General features: G+C 35.7%; 1 long non-coding RNA gene across 2 annotated transcripts in view; it reads right to left on the bottom strand.

Annotated features, from left to right (window-relative positions):
• Nucleotides 1-551: 551 nt before the first annotated feature.
• The window catches only part of LOC139826932 (uncharacterized), a 40576-nt gene continuing 21363 nt past the window's right edge, over nt 552-19764 (bottom strand). The window contains exon 2 of one of the 2 annotated variants that reach the window (XR_011737057.1): nt 552-3467. This is a non-coding gene — a long non-coding RNA (uncharacterized lncRNA). The remainder of the gene's footprint in view (nt 3468-19764) is intronic. The other variant, XR_011737058.1, reaches the window with a different exon arrangement.

The raw sequence follows: 19764 nt of genomic DNA, 5'->3' as shown, positions 1-19764 counted from the left end.
TTTTCTGGCTAGTCAAAAAGGCAGCTTCTGGAGGGAAAATCTGTCTCTATTATGCATATTTTTGCTGCATTTTTTTTTTTTTTTTTACCTAATATACGCTTGGATATAAATCTGACTGGTTTACAGCCCATGAAGCTCATATTCTTTTTGTTTACTGAAAAAGGTACAGTAAAGGCTTCCACAATCTCTGATGCCTAAACAAATTAGTAAAATGCTTTGTTAAAAAATGCCAAAGGGATTTAGGAACATGAACTTCTGTAGGTTTGGAAGTGCTAATTAATAAAATACAAGACACCAAGTAATTCTGTTGAAATTACATGAGTAACTGCTGTTTGGATTGTGGTCTGACCTAGAAAGAATGTGTGTATGGTCAGAGAAAAGTTCCTCTTCCCTTGTTCTACTGATCAGAATATCTCATTACTGCTTCCTACTACCCCAGGAGGACATTTTTTTTAGCAATGTAAGCAGGGATCCACGAGAGTAAAAAAAAAAAAAGAAAACAAACAAACAAAAAAAACCCCAACAACAACAACACCCACCAAAAACATTACTGTCAGGCCTTACACCATTTAATCACTTTTTATAGCTGAAAAATTTTAGCAATGAAAAAAACTACAGATATGTATTCAGTCCTTTGGAATAGTTTTGAAAATGTTCTTCCTTAGAGAAAATAAAATTTCTTGTTCCTTAAAAGCTCATATAGTGTTTGTCATACATAGTTCTTCAGCATATATGTGCTGCAGGGGTTCTGAGCATCTTAGGTGATACACTTTATTATTAATGACAGTTGCTACTCACTTACGGGAATTATCTTTATTTATGCTACCAGACATCTATTAACATGACAGGACTGGCGAACAGCAAGTTAAGCAGATCATATAATCAACATCTGCAAATATAACTCATTTATCATGCCCATGTCAAATTTCTCAGAAACACAACCTTTCTGGAAGGAAGAATGAACCACAAGACAGGTTAATGGATTTTAAATGCTGCTGAAGTCTTAACAAGTAAGCATGAGCAACAAAGAATTTATTTAATATTTGCCATACTTTGCTGTCTCTGCTTGTATATAGAAATTGAATAATCTATTTGTTATTTACTATAGCTGCATGACATCCTATGGTGCAACCATTTTCAATATGAATAAATGTTCTTGATAAATGCTGAATGGAAAAATGCAGTGGTGTGGAACCAATGAATTGAAAAGCTCATTTAGGACCTGATCCTGTTAAACACAGAATGAGCTCTGTAAGCGTCTAGTGTCTCAATTTGTATTTCCTTGAGAATTAAGAGGCTCTGTTTATCACCAAAGATATTCAACATCTTGCAGGATCAGATATTAATAACCAATTATTCTGGCAAATGAGAATGTCTGATATTAAAATGTCATTAAGACTAGCTTTCTTCATCCTTTCTAAATTGTTTTTTTCTGCAAAACTCAGAAAAAAATAACTTAGTGTGCTCTGAAGTAAATTCTTATCTGTCAAAACTATACTGTTTATTTTCATTGTCACTGTATTTAGATATTCAAGGTGCTACTGTGATTTGTTGTTTCTTCACTGACTGGTTTATTGTCTTAATTTTAATTAATGATGGAAATGAAAAGTAACTGTAATACAGCATGATACAAAGGCAGGATATTAGATGCATCAATCATGCATATTTTATTTCACTAATATAGCCAATTTTCTAATTTGCAAATTCAGATTTGCATGCAGAGGATCAAATAAAATAATAGTTGTGAAGATTTTGAAATCTCATCTCATCTCATCTCATCTCATCTCATCTCATCTCATCTCATCTCATCTCATCTCATCTCATCATCTCATCAATAAACTATAAAACTAGGAAAAAGATGCACAGAATTTGCAGTCACAGTATTATTGAAAATTACATATATGGAAAACTAATGCATGTTACATTACTGTTATAAGATCTGTGAAATTTTACATATGGTACTCTTGATTTAATTAGGACATCTTCATAAGAAAAGAAAGATGATAATCAATAGAACATTGCATTTACCAAGAGCTCATGGAAATGTATTTTTATAGTTTCTATTCAGTTTTATGTTATTGGGGTTTTATTGAATGGGTGACTCACTGGATGGATGGAGGCATGCAAGAAGAGTATCGATGTTTCATGGGAAACTGAAATAACAAATAAATAAATAGATATTCTTGTAATTGTTGCATTTTGGTTAGAAATTAAATAAATAACCTAGAATCCATTTTTACTATTATTCTCAGTCAAGTGTTAGGCATTGGGGGTTCATAAAAGAAAATATTTTCAAAAATTCCGTGTTAACTGAACTTGCATAGTAGTTAGAAAAGGCCTGGAGAGAACCAAAATAAGAAAAAAAAAAAGTAATTTCATCTGAATATTTAATATACTGAAAGCAAATTGTAATAGATCCTACCAACATCTCAGGTGCATATGGCAGCTTCACAGGCAAAAATGGTTTGTTGAAATTTTAGAATATTATGGTCAATTGAGTTTTTTTATTAAAAAATTGAAAGTATTTTGGAGTAATCATTTAAGATAAAAATGTTCTAAATACGTAACTTGAGTTTATCTAACTGTCTTGACTTCAGAAATTTGTCTAGATTTTTCTTTTGTTAATTAGATTTAATTTCCATTAATGTTAGGATTTTCTTTTTTGCTTCTGTGTTATGGTTTAATCCCAGTTGGCAACTAATCACCACACAGCTGCTTACTCACTCCCCATCAGTGGGACAGGGGACAGAATCAGAAGGGTAAAAGTGAGAAAACTCATGCATTGAGGTGAAGACGGTTTAATAGGTAAAGCAAAAGCTGTGAACTCAAGCAAAGCAATACAAGGAATTCAGTCACTTCCTCCCATGGACAAGGCAGGTGTTCAGCCATCTCCAGGAAAGCAGGGCTCCATCACACGTAACAGTTACCTGAAAAGACAAACATCATCACTCCAATGGTCCCGCCTTCCTCATTCTTCTCCCAGCTTTTATTGGAGAAGTACAAACTGTTTCCAATTGATTCAGTGTAATCATTTGAAGTCTTTTTTTTTCTTTTTTTTTGAGTCAGTTCTTGTTTGTTTTTTTTTTTTCTTATTCATTCAAAGCTATTTTTTGCCCCATTCCACAGACGGTGCCTTTGGTGAAAGACAAACAAAGACTAACAGCTTTTGAGGAGGAGTCCTCGAGCCCAACAAGAAATCAGGTGCTCTTTTTCACTGATGAGTTCCCTCTGGTGTCTTTTTAGTTGACAGTTTTGCTCTTGTTTGAGGCCACAGTTATTTGCTGATTTAATGTCAGAAAACTTGCCAGCATCCTTTATTGTTCTCCTGCTTGAGGAAGTAGCAGCAGTCTGAAATATAAAGTGTTCCACTTTACCCTTGTCTTCCCAGAGCCCCAAGGAGATAGCTGTCAGTGGGTTTGGGAAACTGGAGGGTGAACTGCCTCAGAGTTACACCCTTCTTTGGAGGTCTGTAAAACCAGCAAAAGAAAAGACTAGTGAGGAAAAAGGGGTTCTGTGGAAATCCTGCTACACTAATCCCTGCCAGTGAAGTCAGGGGAACCGGCAGACTTCGCCTAAGACCTTTACATGTCCCTGAAGAGTAATGTCATGATTCATATTTCTTTTGCTCATTCACATGACTATGTAACACTTTCTTACATTCATATATGCAGTGTCACCTCCTGGGAACACACAAAATACCCTTTTCTCTATCGTAACCATTGGTCTTACATAGTATATAGTAGTACACAGTTATAGAGAACTTCTTTAATTTTTGTTCCTCTACAGGGAAGTATCATGCTTTTCTCTTCCTCAGTATCTCAGTTTTCTGCAAAATCATTGAAGTCATTAAAGGTGTTGATGGTACCAAATAATTGTTTTTGTTTGTTTAAAACTAGGTAAGCATAAATATGTCACTCTTTACATGGACTGAAACTCATGTCTGATTAGAGCATCATGTTGCCACATACAAGCAGGTGATTCCAAACTTGAATTAATTTCCACCATAAAAGTAAATAATTGGTAGTAGTAATAATGATAGTAATAAGTATGAGTGATATGACTTTTAGATCACTTTCAGATTACTATAACAGTTAAAAAAGACTGAGAGATTGTGGTGGTTGCAACACGACCACTACTCTCAACCCTCCCCCAGCTTCCTGGGCTACTCAATTACCTGGCTACTAGGGCAGGTGAGGCACGATTTGGGGAGAATAATTACCGTTGTGCAAGTGCAATGAGACAGGACACTGAGGTCCCTCTCTCTGTGTTCCCATAGCTCCTGTCAAGGACTATTCGCCATTGTGCAATTGCATTGAAGTTGGGAAACTGGGACACAAGTGTGATGAGTCCAGACACCAAGGTATAGCGTCCATGCTCTTGGAGCTCCCAACATACGGGAAGAGATCCCCTTTCTGCCTGGGAAAGGTAGCAACCATCTGTCTCTTGACAGTTTGGGACATCTACTCAGACACAGCCCAAGCAAAATGGTACCAGAGCTATATGATCTGGAAGGTTCTGGGTGTTGCCAAAATATTACCTCACCTAAGAGTGGCTACAGTGGAAAAATACTGACTAAAGTCAATGATCTTGCTCCCTTATAAATAACAATGCCACAGTGAGGCCCTTTGAGCTCTTCTGGGTCACAGTGGGCTGTGACTCAGCATCTCCTTCAGAGGTGGGACACCCCTCAGAGACATTTCACAATGAACCAGTGCCACAAGGCCATGGATGAGGACAGACTTCTTGAGTTTCAGTGAATTGCCTGTTGAGAAATGCATATGCATTACAGTTCACTTAACTTTAGAGCGAAATTAATAGATATACCTCTACATATATCACATATACATACGCACAAAGCTGGAGTTTGTTGTGTGTGAATACGTTCAAATACCCATGGATTAGTGTGCACGAGTATGTCTGTTTATAGATTTCTTTTTTCACCACCTCTGTTAATGAAATACAAGTATGGAATAAAATAAAAAGCTTAATTAAACATTTAAAATACCCCACATCCATTAAATTTATTTCTTTGTAAATGAGAACTAGTTCTGCAAGGCTCCAAAACATCCTACAGCTTGGCAATGCATTGTGCAAAATGAACATGTAATAATGAATGTTCTTCATTATTTCCAACATTGCAATATAAGAGGGACAATAATTGTGAACACTTAGGAGAAAGAAAAGAGGAATTTTACCCACATGAAGACTGGTGGTACCTCGAATTATAGAATCCTACTATGACAAAGAAAAAACATCTTCCTACCCTTTTACCCCTTTCTTGTGAATTTACTTCTACAGAGTGACCTTTATGACTCTCTGGACATTCTCTCTGAGCAACACCCCATTAGCATTAGAGAAACCACTCCAAATGTCCCCTAGATTAGATACCCATATGTGAGAACAGCAAGTTTGTTCTTCTGCAATGATCAGGCATAGGGATGTTCAGTATGTGCCTGTACAACACTGATCACAGGATCTTCTTCCACCTGTGTTGTTTTTCATATGCTTTTTCCCATCCTAGGTTCTTGCCCTTTGCCATCTTCAACCCCTCCCAAACAAACCTCATATGTTTATTTTTTTTCCATTGCCTCTGTTTTTTTGCTGACTTTTAAAATTCTTTGGAATTTGTGATATGATAATTTGGTAATTTCTACCTTAGACAGCAATTCCATTGAGTTGTTACCTGTAATTTCTTCTGTTATCCATAACACTTCTCATTTTTGATATTCCCATATTCTTATCGTGGTTATCTCTGCATGGGCAATATTCTTGCCTTGCTACTACTTTTACATCTTTTAACAACTTGTGCCATTATCTTGTTAGTGTGGCTTATTTTGCTAGTCAGGGTTGACTATCTGGACACATACCCTAGCAACAAACCCCTTAGTTTTGTACTGATGAATCGTGAGTGAGCAAGCACACCAGTGCTATGAAAAGTGCTTCTTGTGTCACTCTTGTCAAAGGGTGGATCACAGATCCCTTGGATAGATAAGAAGATAACAATTGTTAGAGGCAGGATTTAGCACTCTACTTGAGTTGACAGTATTGCAGAGCCCCCAATACAGTGAAAAAAGGCTGTAATTTCTGGTTATGATTATTTATGCTAATCAGGGAATTACTAGCTACATATAACTGACACGAACAAAGCTTCTTCAGTGTGGAGAGAGACAGAAATGCTGACAGGCAGAAATTACAGATAATTACCTCTTCTTGCCACAGAGGAAGTGAAACTGTTACTGACTTAGATGAAGAAAAGTGAAATTAAAGTGGGGAAAAAAAAAAAAGTAATATTAATTCCTGTATCCCAAGGTAGATAATGCTTTGTTGTAATCAATTGTATCCAGCTGAAGAGAATATATACCAAAGAGAGGCTAGATGTAGCACATAAGACTGAGCAGGAATATGAGAAAGTGTCCTGGTAAAGTGCAAAGATAAAGGAAGCTTCAATGACTTTCAACCTCCTGTTTACATACATGTCTCATCTGTGATTAGACTTGTTTCCTGGCATGCCTGGACAGCATTTCTGTTCCTTGACTAAGCTCTGTGCCATGGATACGATGCACCCATGCCATGTGGGGTGATGGCAGAGTTAACTTTTAAATACTCTGTGTGATAACAGGAGTAATGACATTTACTTGAGAGATTCAATTATGTGCCCAGAATAAAGTTAGAAAGAGAGAAAAAAGAGAGATATCAGAAGAGAGATAAGATTTCACCATTCCAAAGGTCAGTCGATCTGGCAAAGATCTTTGTAGTTCTCATTATGGCAGGTGTGATGCAATGCCAATCCATGCCACACCACCCAACACCGACAAGTGTCCCAAGTGAGAAGTTTTATATACTTTAATTTGCATGTAAGATAGGAGAGGGCGACTCATCCCCTCCCTTTGATCGCTCCTCATGCTAACTAGGAAGATTGTTCCAGAAATGACCTGGTGGTCCAAACAATGCATCGGTGGCCTCAGGAGTGAGTCAGTTGTTCTCAGAAGTGAGTCGGTTGGTCCTCTAAGGGTAACTGGTGATTCATGATTTCCCCCTAGCTGGTTCTGATCAGTGAATGACCCTGCTTTCATACAAACGTAGTTGATGCCTTTGTTTTGCAAATAATAGGTAAACCTCAATGAAGAGAGGATTATTTCAGGATTATTTTCATGTTTCTGCCTTATAAATCTACAGAATAAATGTTAAAATTACATTATCTTAAAAATAATTTTAAATAGGAAAAATGTAGAAGTATGGATCATACAAAAATAAAAATTTTGATATAAACTTTCATTTTCCTCATTAAGATCAAACCTGAAAAGAGCAATCCTCTGGTTTTTTTTATAATTTACTTACAAGTTATTATATACTGTAGAAGTCCATAATACTTTGTCTCAGGTGCAATGACAGACGATGTCATTCACAATGATTGGTAATTTCCTGTCACTTCATCTCAACGATGTCAAAGTCAATTATCTATAGCAAAGAGGCTGGTTGCAACTTTCATGAACCAGATCCAACTGAACTGAACAATATGAGTATCTGGTGCTATACCTCGAAGTCCTGAAAATGGTTTGCAAATTCCAAGACCTTAATGGAAAAAATTACTACTATAAACAGTAATAAACTAAAAGTATGACAACTATGGAGATTACATAGGAACTATGTGATCCTGAATGCTTATTAGATTGATGCCAATCTACTGTCTAATTTCACAGACTGGTACTAGAGTGGATAACGTGTTAATTTTCAGAAATATTTTGTAATTATTTCATTAACATTTATCATTGAAACATTCTAGAGAAATGTCCAAACTGATGCTAGATTAAATACTTCCACCAAGGTAAATGAAATAATCCCAGGAAAGTGACAGATCCATTATTTATTAATGTCTCCTACTAATTAAATATTGTATGACGTTCAAAAGAAGAAATAATGACATGCTGAACTGAGGAGTCCCTTCTAGAAAAACTGTCTAATTAAGATGGGACGACTTAAAATTTGGATTAAATATTTGGGTTTAAGGTTCTGATTTTGGCACCTCACTTGATCAGATTCCAAATTTCTTGCCTATAGCTATGCTTTAAAATATTCCAAGGGGAGCTAGAAGCAGAGGAGAAGTAGCAGCAAAACGTACCCATTAGCTATTTTATCTTTAAGTAAAAATATATATCAGAGTGCTTGTAACACTTAAGTTTTAACTTTGATCCTTAAAGAACAGTCTACAATCTCATTTTAGCTTTTAATGTCCATCCCTAAGAAATCCTTGGAAAGCATGGGATGATGAAAAGAAGGTGGCACACTGAAGTAGAAGAGGTCATATCTGAGGACACAGGTATGATCTCTCTGACTGTGTCTAAGGTGTATCTCCTTGAGAAGTACTTTCCTCTGATGGGATTTGGACCTTTGAACCCCTTCCAAAAGCATGATAGTCACACATATTTTTCCAAATATTTAAATAACATTTTATAACATTATAGAATTCCTTTAGTTTAGAAGATACCTCTCTGTTCCCGTTTTATCACTTAGTGGTTAGTCATATATTCGTATGAAGTACACTTAAAATGTCTTTCTCTGCCTGAGGGACACATACACAGATCAAGGACATTGTCAGTCCTGCATTTTGAAACTGTTTCATTTTTCATGCAATAATCAAAGATTGTTGAACCAAAGACAGAAAGAAAGCATGGGAGATAATAACCATATGTGTGATTTTCTAGCTTACTGATTAGAGCTGTCACTCAGAAGAAAAGACATTTGTCATTTAGTTTCCGCTTCAGTAGCTCTGTGGGTTTCTCCCTGTAACTTTCTCCGAAGTAATGACACACAGGATTTAAACCTTACTTTGTCTTTTTGAACAGAACATATTCAAGCAAAACAGTGGTTTGAAAGCAAGTTTTACAAATCATAATTTTGATTTCTAAATATTTAGGTCTTGAATTACAAAAGGTGGTGACAGTGCCATGGAACGTACACCTTTCTGAAAACGTAAGACATACATAGGACATTCAGACAACATGGAAGGATTAAAAGCCTGCAGTTCATGAAGAAGTTGAGAATGATTTAGGTATTGGTCCAATAAGCTCTATTAATGTTGAATTTTATCACTGTTTGACATACCCAGAAATGATATCAGTAACACTGCAGTGTAAAAAAGGACTTCTCCAAGATTCAGTGACATTGAATTTTGGGTTTCAAGATGACAGTTTTTGACAACAGTGACCAAAATTAAAATAAATAGAAATGTAAATGCTTGTATTATTTTGTAGCCTTAGCCTTTGACAACTTTAAAAATAAAACCAAAACAAAAAGCTTTCAGCTTTCATGTGACAGCCATTAAAATAATGAAGGATCATGTCCTGTTCATTTATTATTATACAGCAAAAATCAGTGGGAGTTACTCATGAACAGTGGTAAACCTATTTTGTGAAAGTTGATAAATAAATGAAACCCATCAGTCTCCTCAACTGGCGTGCTTTCTGAGGTGAACACAATAGGAGAACAAAAAAATGGAATAGACTGATAGGAGTCATTTGGTTAAGTTTGGAAGACAAAATAGGTCAATAAAAAATAAGAAAAAATTATCCAGTAAATTAATTTTAGGAAGAGCATTTCTCCTAGGCATTATCAAACAGACAAAGTCCTTACTTCAGTAAGCTTGAAAAAACTGAAGCAAACCAAACTGGAAATGCTGAATGAGAGATGGAAAACTAGGAAGGTGAACTTATTTGGCTGTGAATAGGAGATCAGTGGGAAAACTGATCTCCGCTCCAGTGTTGTGTCTGTCGATTTTGTAAAGTTGGAGATGTGAATGGAAATGCAGCTGCCAGGTAAGGAGAACACAATGTGGGCCCAAGGAAGTTCCAGTAGCCTCTAATGAGCTCAGTCACCTGCCCTTGACCCAAGGGTGTCTGCAACCTTTGTTCTAGCCGACAACTCATTAGGGAGGGTCAAGAACCCTCTTAGCTGATCCTACAGTGAGGCCAATATAAAAGCCTGGCCTGTTTTCAGTCCTGCTGGTAAGGAGCCAGGGTGTGAGGAGAATGGGGCTGGTACTGCATGTCAGCTACAGGTTACAGAGTTGAAGTCAATAACGAAGTTTTGTTTTCTAATGAGTGTTGGAAATTCCATGAAATCTTTTAAAAAATAATAAAATCTCAGCCTCATACATTCCTAGAAATACTAGGTACCTAGTGTCTCTACTAGCAAGACCTTTATACAAGGTACAGAAGAGCAAGTCAGGGAAGAAATAAAAATGGCACTGTAACTCACTGCTTAAATATGGGAACACAAATTTTAGACTCTGTAATGTTTACTGTCTCTTCACTGAAAATACAGTGCAGTTTCTCCAAATTACTCTCAAACAAAACTTCACCTAGACCAGTCATTATGTCTTCTGTGTCTAAGATTAACTCTGCTTTTGCTTCAGGAATGAGGAATAAATGAACGAATGCTGCTATACAATAGTTTTTCAGAGTTCAAACACAGCTCTTCTTACAGAGACAGAGGCAGTGAAATGCTGTGTTCAGTTTTGGATTCCTCACTACAAGAAAGACATTGAGGTGTTGAAGTGTGTCCAAAGGGCAACAAAGCTGGTGAAGGGTCGAGAGCACAAGTCTTATGAGGAGCAGCTGAGGGAACTGAGGCAGTTTACCCTGGAGAAAAGGAGGCTGAGGAGAGACCTTATCGCTCTCTATAACTACCTGAAAGGAGGTAGTATCAAGGTGGGTGTTGGTCTCTTCTCCCACATAATAAGTGAGGGGATGAGAGGAAATGGCCTAAAGCTGTGCCAGCGGATGTTTTCCTTAGATAGTAGGAAAAACATCTTCATGGAAAGGGTTGTCAGGCATTGGAACAGGCTGTCCAGGGAAGTGATTGAGTCATTGTGGCTGGAGGTGTTTTAAAAGGTGTGGAGACATGGTGTTTAGGGACATCTTTTAGTGATGAACTTGGCAGTGTAAGAGTTACAGCTGGACTTGATCTTAAAGGTTTTTTCCAACCTAAATAATTCTATGATTCTATGATATTCACTGTCCCACTGCTTCCACTGAAAATGATCAGCTAGTCATTTTGGAGAGTCACTTTAATTTACTTGAGAACATGTTTCTCAGATAAGTTTAGTGTGAGTTTTGAAGGGCTCTTAGAGTTTAACAGCATGATATCCAAGAAGTAAGATTTTTTTAAAATCCACTTTGAGTTGAAAACTGTCTCATAGACTCTTTAAAAAATATAAACAAATCCAGATTTTTTTTCTCTTCCTTCAGCTTCAATCTTGAATGTATATTTGTATATATGCTTTCAAGACAACACACAACAGATCTTTTGTGTATAGGATATCTAAAAGGCAGTAAATGCATTTCAATGTCTGTATGTTTCAGCAATTTAGTTTCCTAGTGGTACTGTTAATATTTTAAATTACTATTTCTCAATAATAAAAAGACTTGACTAAGTGGTCAGTCAGTGGCAGTAGCTATGGTTCGGAGCAGAGCTGCTATAAGGGGAGAGAAGGGGAGATAGTGTAAGTTTTATGTTACCTTTCCTTAGATAACTAAATTGAAGCCAAAAATCTGTCTTGCAGGGTCTCTCCTGAAGGGGCAGAAAGAAGGCATTTCACTGTCACATCTTTAAGTCATATTTGTAGTACAATCAGAAGCTTGGACAGAACTTTGCATCTTTATGTGACTGTTGCTTTTAAAAATTTGTCATACTGGTTAATAGAACTTATGACTTCATTAGTCTTCAAACACATTTTCTGTAGGATGGTTGTCTAGGAACTGATAAGGAAATATTCATTGCTCCATTTATATCAGTGTGCTATATTTTATTAAAAGATATGTTAAACTTTCATGCTACTGTTTGGATTTCATAGTTGTGACTGAATTAAGAAGTCTTTCTGAATTAATCCAAACTGTTTTAAAAGAAGTCCAGTTATTCTAGCCTCTTGTCTTAATTAATAAGCATCTTTAGAGAAGAACAGATTTGATCACAACTGATTTGGCCAAACTACCCAGGCAGCAGCTTTCTATCATATGGTAAACAAATTTCAATAAAGACATTTGTGATCCAGATGTTTTCCTTCTCTGAATAGCTCAAAGTGTCCAATATGACAATGTCTACCATATTATTCTATAAGAAAAATGTATTCTATTATTGCTTAAACAATTACATGTGGATAGATTTTTCCCCTTTTCATGAGGTGTTTGTTTGGTTTTTTTTCTGATTATTCAACAAAATTTAAGCAGAGAAATAATTGAAAAAAAAAAAGTTAAAGATTGCATTGGCTCTGATTAGAATTTTTTGTGCATTGACTCCTCTCTTTTAAAGTATAGTTCAGACAAAATTAAGCATGCCAAAACCTAAGCCTTTTATTCTCAGCAGTACTTCAAACAATCCTGTAATTCTCACCTTTAAATCTTTTCATTTCTGCGAAGTATTTAATTTATTTTTTACTTGCTCAAAAAATTCAGTTGATTAACAAGAAGAATATATGTTGTTTAGAATAAGAAGTATAGCAGAATATATTACAAAGTTAAGTCAAACATAATTTCCTAATTATGTTCTAAAGCAGCAGAGAAGAGTGAGTCTGCACATCACGGCTGTAGCTTGTCAGTTTCTTCGTATGAGGATTTACTTCTCTATATGCTTTGTAGGGTCATCATACATTGTCATAGTATATTGAGATGCTGTGACTTGAAATAACACATCCCTGACTTCACTGTAAGAGCAGAAAAGGAAAGGAACTCATCATTTACATACCAATAATTTGTCTGAAAATATGCATTCATATCTATAATGATGGATTGAACTGTTTTCAACAGTAGTGTCTACTAAAATTAAATAGAGCTTTAATCAGTTGTGCAGTTGGTATCCAAATGAAACTTTTTTCTCATCTTCCCATGGTTTCTTCTTGACCAGTCCAGGCATTATGCAGTGAGTCAGCTCTCAGGCAGCAGTCCTTCCATAATAATGTTATGGAAAGCTCTTTTGTCTTCTGCAAAATGTTCCTTATAGAACCTACATTTTACAGGATTTTCACTGGTGAAGCAGCACAGAAATTTATCTTTTCTACAAAATAGGTATTAATTTCTAAATGTTACCATTTTTTTTTTTGAATGTAGAGTTCTTTTGGACAGAAACAGAGACAGAGCAGAATCTAGAAACATGCAAAAATTAAAAAAAAAAAAAAAATTCTTCCCCTTGCTGCCTTTTCAAGTAACATTGACAGGCAACATTATCTAAGTCTTTTGGCTTCTTAGGAAAGTTACGAAATGCTGATGTATCTGCCTGTATATTTACGCTTGCAAGCAGAACAGTTCTCTGCATTTCTGACATAGGCCGTTTCTCTGCTTACTGTAGCTATTAGAGCTGCATCTGTTCAAAATTATGTTTCTGATGTTAAGATACTTCTGACACTTCTCGATAATGGTACTTTATTATAGTAAAAGCATTAAAAGCCTGCTGAAACTACAGGCATATCATTTGAATTTTTTTTTTTTTTTTTTTACTAATGTTTCATCTTGTGAAATAGGGTACAAGGATTCCATATGACAAGATAAGAAAAACCTGCCTTAGTTAACAAAGACAGAACTACTGATGTGGAAAAAGACTAACTACCAATTTTGACGTGTCACCAGAAGCTTGAAGGAAAAGCATATGAAATCAGACATGGATCTAAAACATCCATGAGTGTCCTCAGACACTGGAAAAAGAACTTGGGGAAACTGAAAGAAAAAAATTTGTCTCATCTTTTTTTCTCTTCCCCACCTCCCCACCACCCCCTTGAATTGTCAAAAGTATTCTTGCTAATGGAATAAAAGGAAGGGCAAAAATTAAAATGTTTTAGGAATTGAAGATGGAACAAAAACTAGATTTTTCTGTATCAGAACAAATGGTTTTCAAATTTTGTCTCAGCACATTCTTTTGCTGTTCTTCAGTCTTCCCCCAGCCCTCAGTGAGTCTACTGGAGGTGGGAAAGATCTTGGGAGGGGACACAGCCTGAAGAGCCAACTCAAACTGGCTGAAGGGATATTCCACACCACATGACATCATACTCCACAATAAAAACTGGGAATTTGATCTTAGAAAGGAACTCTTCATTGGTGAGTGGCTGGATATCGATCTGCATGTAAGAGGCAGTGAGTGATTGCCTGTATATTGCTTGCTGGTTTAGGTGTTGGGGTTTTTTTGTTTTCCTTCATTTAATAAACCATCTTTTAATTCACCCACCAGTTTTCTTGCTTTTCTGATTATCACCCCTGTTCCATTGCAGGGAAAATGAGCAAGTAGATGTGTGGCTGCTGGCCATGGTCAGCCCACCACAGCTCACAAGACAGATGTAATATAAGGAGATAAAGATGGGAAAATAATAGACCATTTTTGTGACATGAATTGGATGCAGCAATATTCAAGCAATATAATATATGTACTGCAACACTGACATCTGCAAACTGCTCAGAGAGAAAAAATAATCAAAATAAGAGATAATTTACATATAGTTTTCATACATAGTTTACATTGGGACATGTACTGCTTTTGCCTGGGGTAGTTAAATTTCTTCACAGTATGTTGTATACGGTTATGTTTTGGATTTGTGATGAACACTGTGTTGATAACATGCTGAGCACTGCTTGTATGGAGTTAAGGCCTTTTCTGCTTCTCACATGACCCCGCCAGCGAGTGGGCAGTGGGTACACAGGAAGTGATGAGTAGACACAGCTGGGGAAGCTGACCCCAAATGACTAAAGGGATATCCCATGTGGTTATGTACTCAGCAATAAAAGCTAGGAGAAGAAGAAGGAAGGAAGGAGGGGATGTTCAGAGTTATGGTGTTTGTCTTCCCAAGTAACTGCTACTTGAGCCCTGCTTTCCTGGACATGATGCACCTACCTGCCGCTGTGAAGGTGTGAATGAATTCCTTGTTTTGTTTTACTTGCAATCCACAAGTTTTTTTCACTCTTACTCTTCCAATTATTTCGCACATCACACTATGGGGTCAGTGGAGTGAGCGGTTGTGTGGTGCTTAGCTGCCTACTGGGATTACACCATGACGGGAGATTTCTTTGTGGGTCTTATATTTCTCCTTGTGATATGGGGAACTTTATCCAGTTTGAGATGCCTTTATTCTGGCATTCTCATATACTTTTGTTTGGTTTTTTGTTTGTTTGTTTGTTTGTTTTCCTAAAATTATTTGTTCCCATTGCAGCTGTTATTTAAAGATCTGGCATTAATGACAATATCACTTAATATACTTGTTGTAGTCCTCTTATTGAAGTATGATTAGAGTTTAGTGATTTAATCACAGATTGAGACTAAAATAGAAAAAATCCCTCCATTGACCAAGAATTTGTTTGTTATTGGAAGGTAATTTTGTGTTGATACCATACACCTGACAAAGTAAGAATTTTTAAATGTACGGACATTGTATATTACCCACTCATTAGTATAAATATAAAAATGTGTAACATTTAGCATGTAAAAATGAAGAATGAGCTCTTCAGAAATGAACTAGATTGTCCTGTTTAAGTAGATGGTTTTGAATAGAAAGTTTGATGCCATGTTCTCGTAAGAATCTACCATTTAATTTCTCCCAAAACAGGAGAAAGCTTTTAGTGTCAAGTGATGCTTGACATGAACAACAGATCTTTCAAAAAATCCAGCTATACCAAAAAATCATGATAACTGGGTTTCCTTTCACTTGGCTTTTGACCATATAGTATACCATCTGACCTGAGCTAGTCATACAGATTTCTTCTGTAGATGGTGGTGACTTTTGAAAGACCTTTCCAGCCCAAACTATTCTATTATTCTATGATTCTATAATTAAGCTAAGACATCTCATAGTAGATGAGGAGCTGAATTTTGGTTTTACTATTTTTACATATCAGGGGGTACAGCAGGAGAAAAGAATTCTTACTAAAGTACTTGGAAGTATAGTACAATCCCGTGCAATAGCCCACTGATGCTGTAAATTACTACTGTGTACAAATACATAACGAGACCTGCAATGAGGCTTAGTACCCACACTCTTGATATAAACACTTCAGGTCTTTTTGAGGACCATGAAAAACATAGTTCTCATGCAAACTAGATCAAGCTAGTTTCTTACTAATCACAAAAAAAAAAAAAAAAAAAAAAAAAAAAAAAAAAAACCAAACAAAACAACAAGCTTAAAGAAGAGAGAAACACATTAAGAATAATATTTTTTTTCTCTTAATTAGGCCTGAGAAATTGTTTATTTTCTTGTTTGAATGCTGAACTTGAAAAATTATATAAGGGTTGCTGTAATCCAAACAAAATAAACTATTTCCATCTACTTGGGTTTGATAAGAAAAGCTTCTCTGTATTCGAAGAAGTGGTTTGTTTATGAATAGATCTATTTATAACAAAATATTAAGGTGTAATTTTTGACTTGAAACAAAATATTTTGTTTCCATATGAGGATTTTTAAAAAGAAAATATAGCTGTAGAAAAGAAAGTGTAAGAATTAAGTATTAACTCTAAGAACAAAAAACAGGAAATAATTTTATTTTGCCAATCACCTTACTAATTTGTAGTCTTTTATTTCCACCAAGCAAAAAAGAGAAAAGACTTCTAAATTTCTAGCTTTATAAGCAGTAAGGCGGTCCTACAAACCAGAGCACCATTAGTAATGGAGCTTCAGCTTTCCTATATGTGGTCACCTTGATGTCTGAGAGATCAGTAGTGGTGACGACAGGTTTAGGTTCAGAATTCCTCTGTTAATAAGGATGTTGAAGCTGGGTCTAGGGTATCCCCAGCATGTGTACTGATCAATGGGATGGTGAAAAGATGTTTAACTGAGTTATTAATTCATTTTTTCACAGTTAGAATTATTCAGGGAACTCAGCCTAAATCCAGAAGTAGAGTGACTAGTACTTTTGTGAAACACCTTGAGAACTACTGTCACATCTTGGTCTTGCATCTCTTTAAGAGCTAAAAATGGTTCTCCAACACTGAATAAGATACTGTTCAGACAAGTGAATAAAATTATAACAGAGCTTTTTCTTTTTTTTTTTTTTTTTTTAAATAAGGGAATCCTTGTGGTTCTATCTAACCAATTAATTAATTACCCTTCTCTAACATTTAGGACCTGTACTGCTACTACTCAAGAGCCCTATTTTGAAGGAAAGGTGGCTGCACAGATCAGCAGTTCTAAACTTCTCATGAACTCAGAGGAGCATTTGCAGTAGTAAGTAGTGTTAACAGAGGAGGAAGGCAATGGGAATACTATAGCCCACTCAGCTCTCCCAACAACTGCCATGCACCTCTAAATCTGCAGCTGTTCAGAAACTGCTGACACCTGTTTTGTTGCTGTCTCTTACCCTGAGGTATTTTTGTACATTGTTGCTTCATGAGCAACTCCATCACACTGAGTATGTATGCTGTAGATGTGTAATACAGGTATGCTGATTTTCATGTTTTCAGCCAACATTTTTTCAATCCTCCAGGGATTTTTAATGTTCTATTGTTAACCTATGTACAACATCTCCTGTAGCATTATTGTCAGACTATTTGTTATCCTGTACCAAATAATGCTTTGCACTATCAAAGAGATCTGCAAACATTACCTAATTAATCAGAAGCATTATCTGTAAATGTAATTAATGTGTTGCATACATATGGCCTCTTCCAGATAATTAATAAAAAGCATACTAAATACAATGGGAGTGAACATTGTTTCATACCATCATCCCATGTAGGGTGATTTTTTTACTTCATCTTTATAGATATTTAGCCAGGGTCAGGTCTGTCAGACTAGTAAAGTAGTGAAGAGTTTTGTCCCATATCTTTCGTTCTTTGTAAATTTCTTAGATTAACAGGGTTAAGACTTCTCCAGTCTTACATATCTATTATACATATATGAGTTACTCTGGTGTCCTTTTTCTTTCTGTTGCTAACATCTTTCTCCCATTATTTGAATAGGAACGGAGATTGGTTTATTGAAAACAATCAAATCCGAACCTCTCATTTTAAAGGATTGGGAAGTCTGCATTGTATTCCATCCTTTTCATCACTTAGATGCTAGCCATACATAAACTGTACTTCCTTGAGCATTGATTTCAGAACAGTTGTCTCTTTTTAAGTGAATGCTCATGTTTTAATATTTTGCTATGTTACACTTATCTTTGTGAGGTTACTGTTACATCTTTGTCAGCAATCATATGTGATTTTTTTTTTTGTCACTTTTTTCTTTTATTTCTTAGCTTCTTTAATATCCTTTAAAGAATTATTCTCTTTCCCCTTCCCTTTTTTTTTTCTTTTTTTTTTTTCCCCTCATGTTGCTATTATATTCCTTTGCTCAGTATCCCCTTAGCTGCTATACTAAGGCATCATTCATTAAAAGTCTGATGTAAATTTGCCTGGAGTGGAAACCAACATGAAATTCCCATCTAAATTAAGCTTATTTGCCCCAAGATCATGTAAATTCTGGTTTTCTCCACAAAATCAATAGGTAATTCTCAGAATCTTAATCCAAATGCAATTTATTATTTTAAACATAATTTTTTTTCCCTAATAATATTGTGACTTTGAAAAATGACAGTCCATAGGAGAAATGAAGTGCAAAATTATTGAGTACTTTTCCTACGGACACGGCAAGACGTCACAGCAGTAAGCAGGCTTCCTTACCTAACGTAAAGTATACTTCATCTTGTACTCTCATTTTATATAGTGGTACAAAATTACTTGCATTCCTAACTGGTTATTTAAAGTTACCTTTACTATAAGGCACTAGGTGACCCTGTAACAAAAAACTTCATTTTCCTATTTTGTTTCTACATTTAAATGTCTATGTATTTATATATATATATATTTATACATATGCTAGGACTATTACTCTCACATTGTCATCTCAACCTTGTAATCACATTCTTTGCAGACAGTCCATCTGTTTGCACTTTGTATGAGGCCTACTTTAATTAATTCTTTATAGAAACCTTTATATCATTAAATTTACTAATCAGTTATCCAGTAAAATCAGTGATCCCTCTATATTGATATCAATTTAAAGATAATATTATCAGTATTTATGAAAGTCTTCTGAACAAGCATTTCATCCATATCAAGCGATAGTACAACAAAAGTAAGAGTGATGCAAACTCTACTAAGATATATCAAACTGCCTGAAAGGTTTATTGAGGACCACAGAAGATCAGTTTTTCTAAATACTTAGTGCTCCTTATTTTTCCATTGAAGGCTGCAAGTGAAGTTTTAACATGTTTTTCTGCAACAGGAAATCCTGCCTAGAAGCAAATTAAATAGACTGCTTATTCATTTCTCGTAGGCCACTGAACATTCATCAGGCAGTATTGACTGTGAGGCATTGCTGAGCTTGGCTGGATTATGACTGGCAAATTAGAGATGAAAGGCTCTGCATCTCAGATGAGTTTACTTTTGTCTTCTGTTGCAATATTTTGTTATAAAATCATTATGTCAGTATTATTTTCTGAATATGTGCTTTTCTCCTGGGCTTAACTTCAGTGAACAACAAAGGGCCAAACTGATTCTGATTCATAATGTGCATATACAGAGAAAGAGTGAAAAAAGAAACTCCTCAAAAGAAGCTTAAAAGCCTGCATATGTGTTTCTTTGCACAGGGACTTTATTTCTGACCTTCGCTCCTGAGAATCATTACAGAAACAGAAGAATGCCTGGAAACTGAGGAGTATTTGAGGATATCATACGACCCATATCAAGCTTGTAATTTAGAAAAAACACTATAAAGATCAACAAATCTTCCATACTTATAAATGGAGTATAAATTCT

Source organism: Patagioenas fasciata, chromosome 1 (genome assembly GCF_037038585.1).
Source record: "Patagioenas fasciata isolate bPatFas1 chromosome 1, bPatFas1.hap1, whole genome shotgun sequence".
NCBI classification, from domain to species: Eukaryota; Metazoa; Chordata; class Aves; order Columbiformes; family Columbidae; genus Patagioenas; species Patagioenas fasciata.
This window is presented reverse-complemented; position numbering and strand designations above follow the sequence as displayed.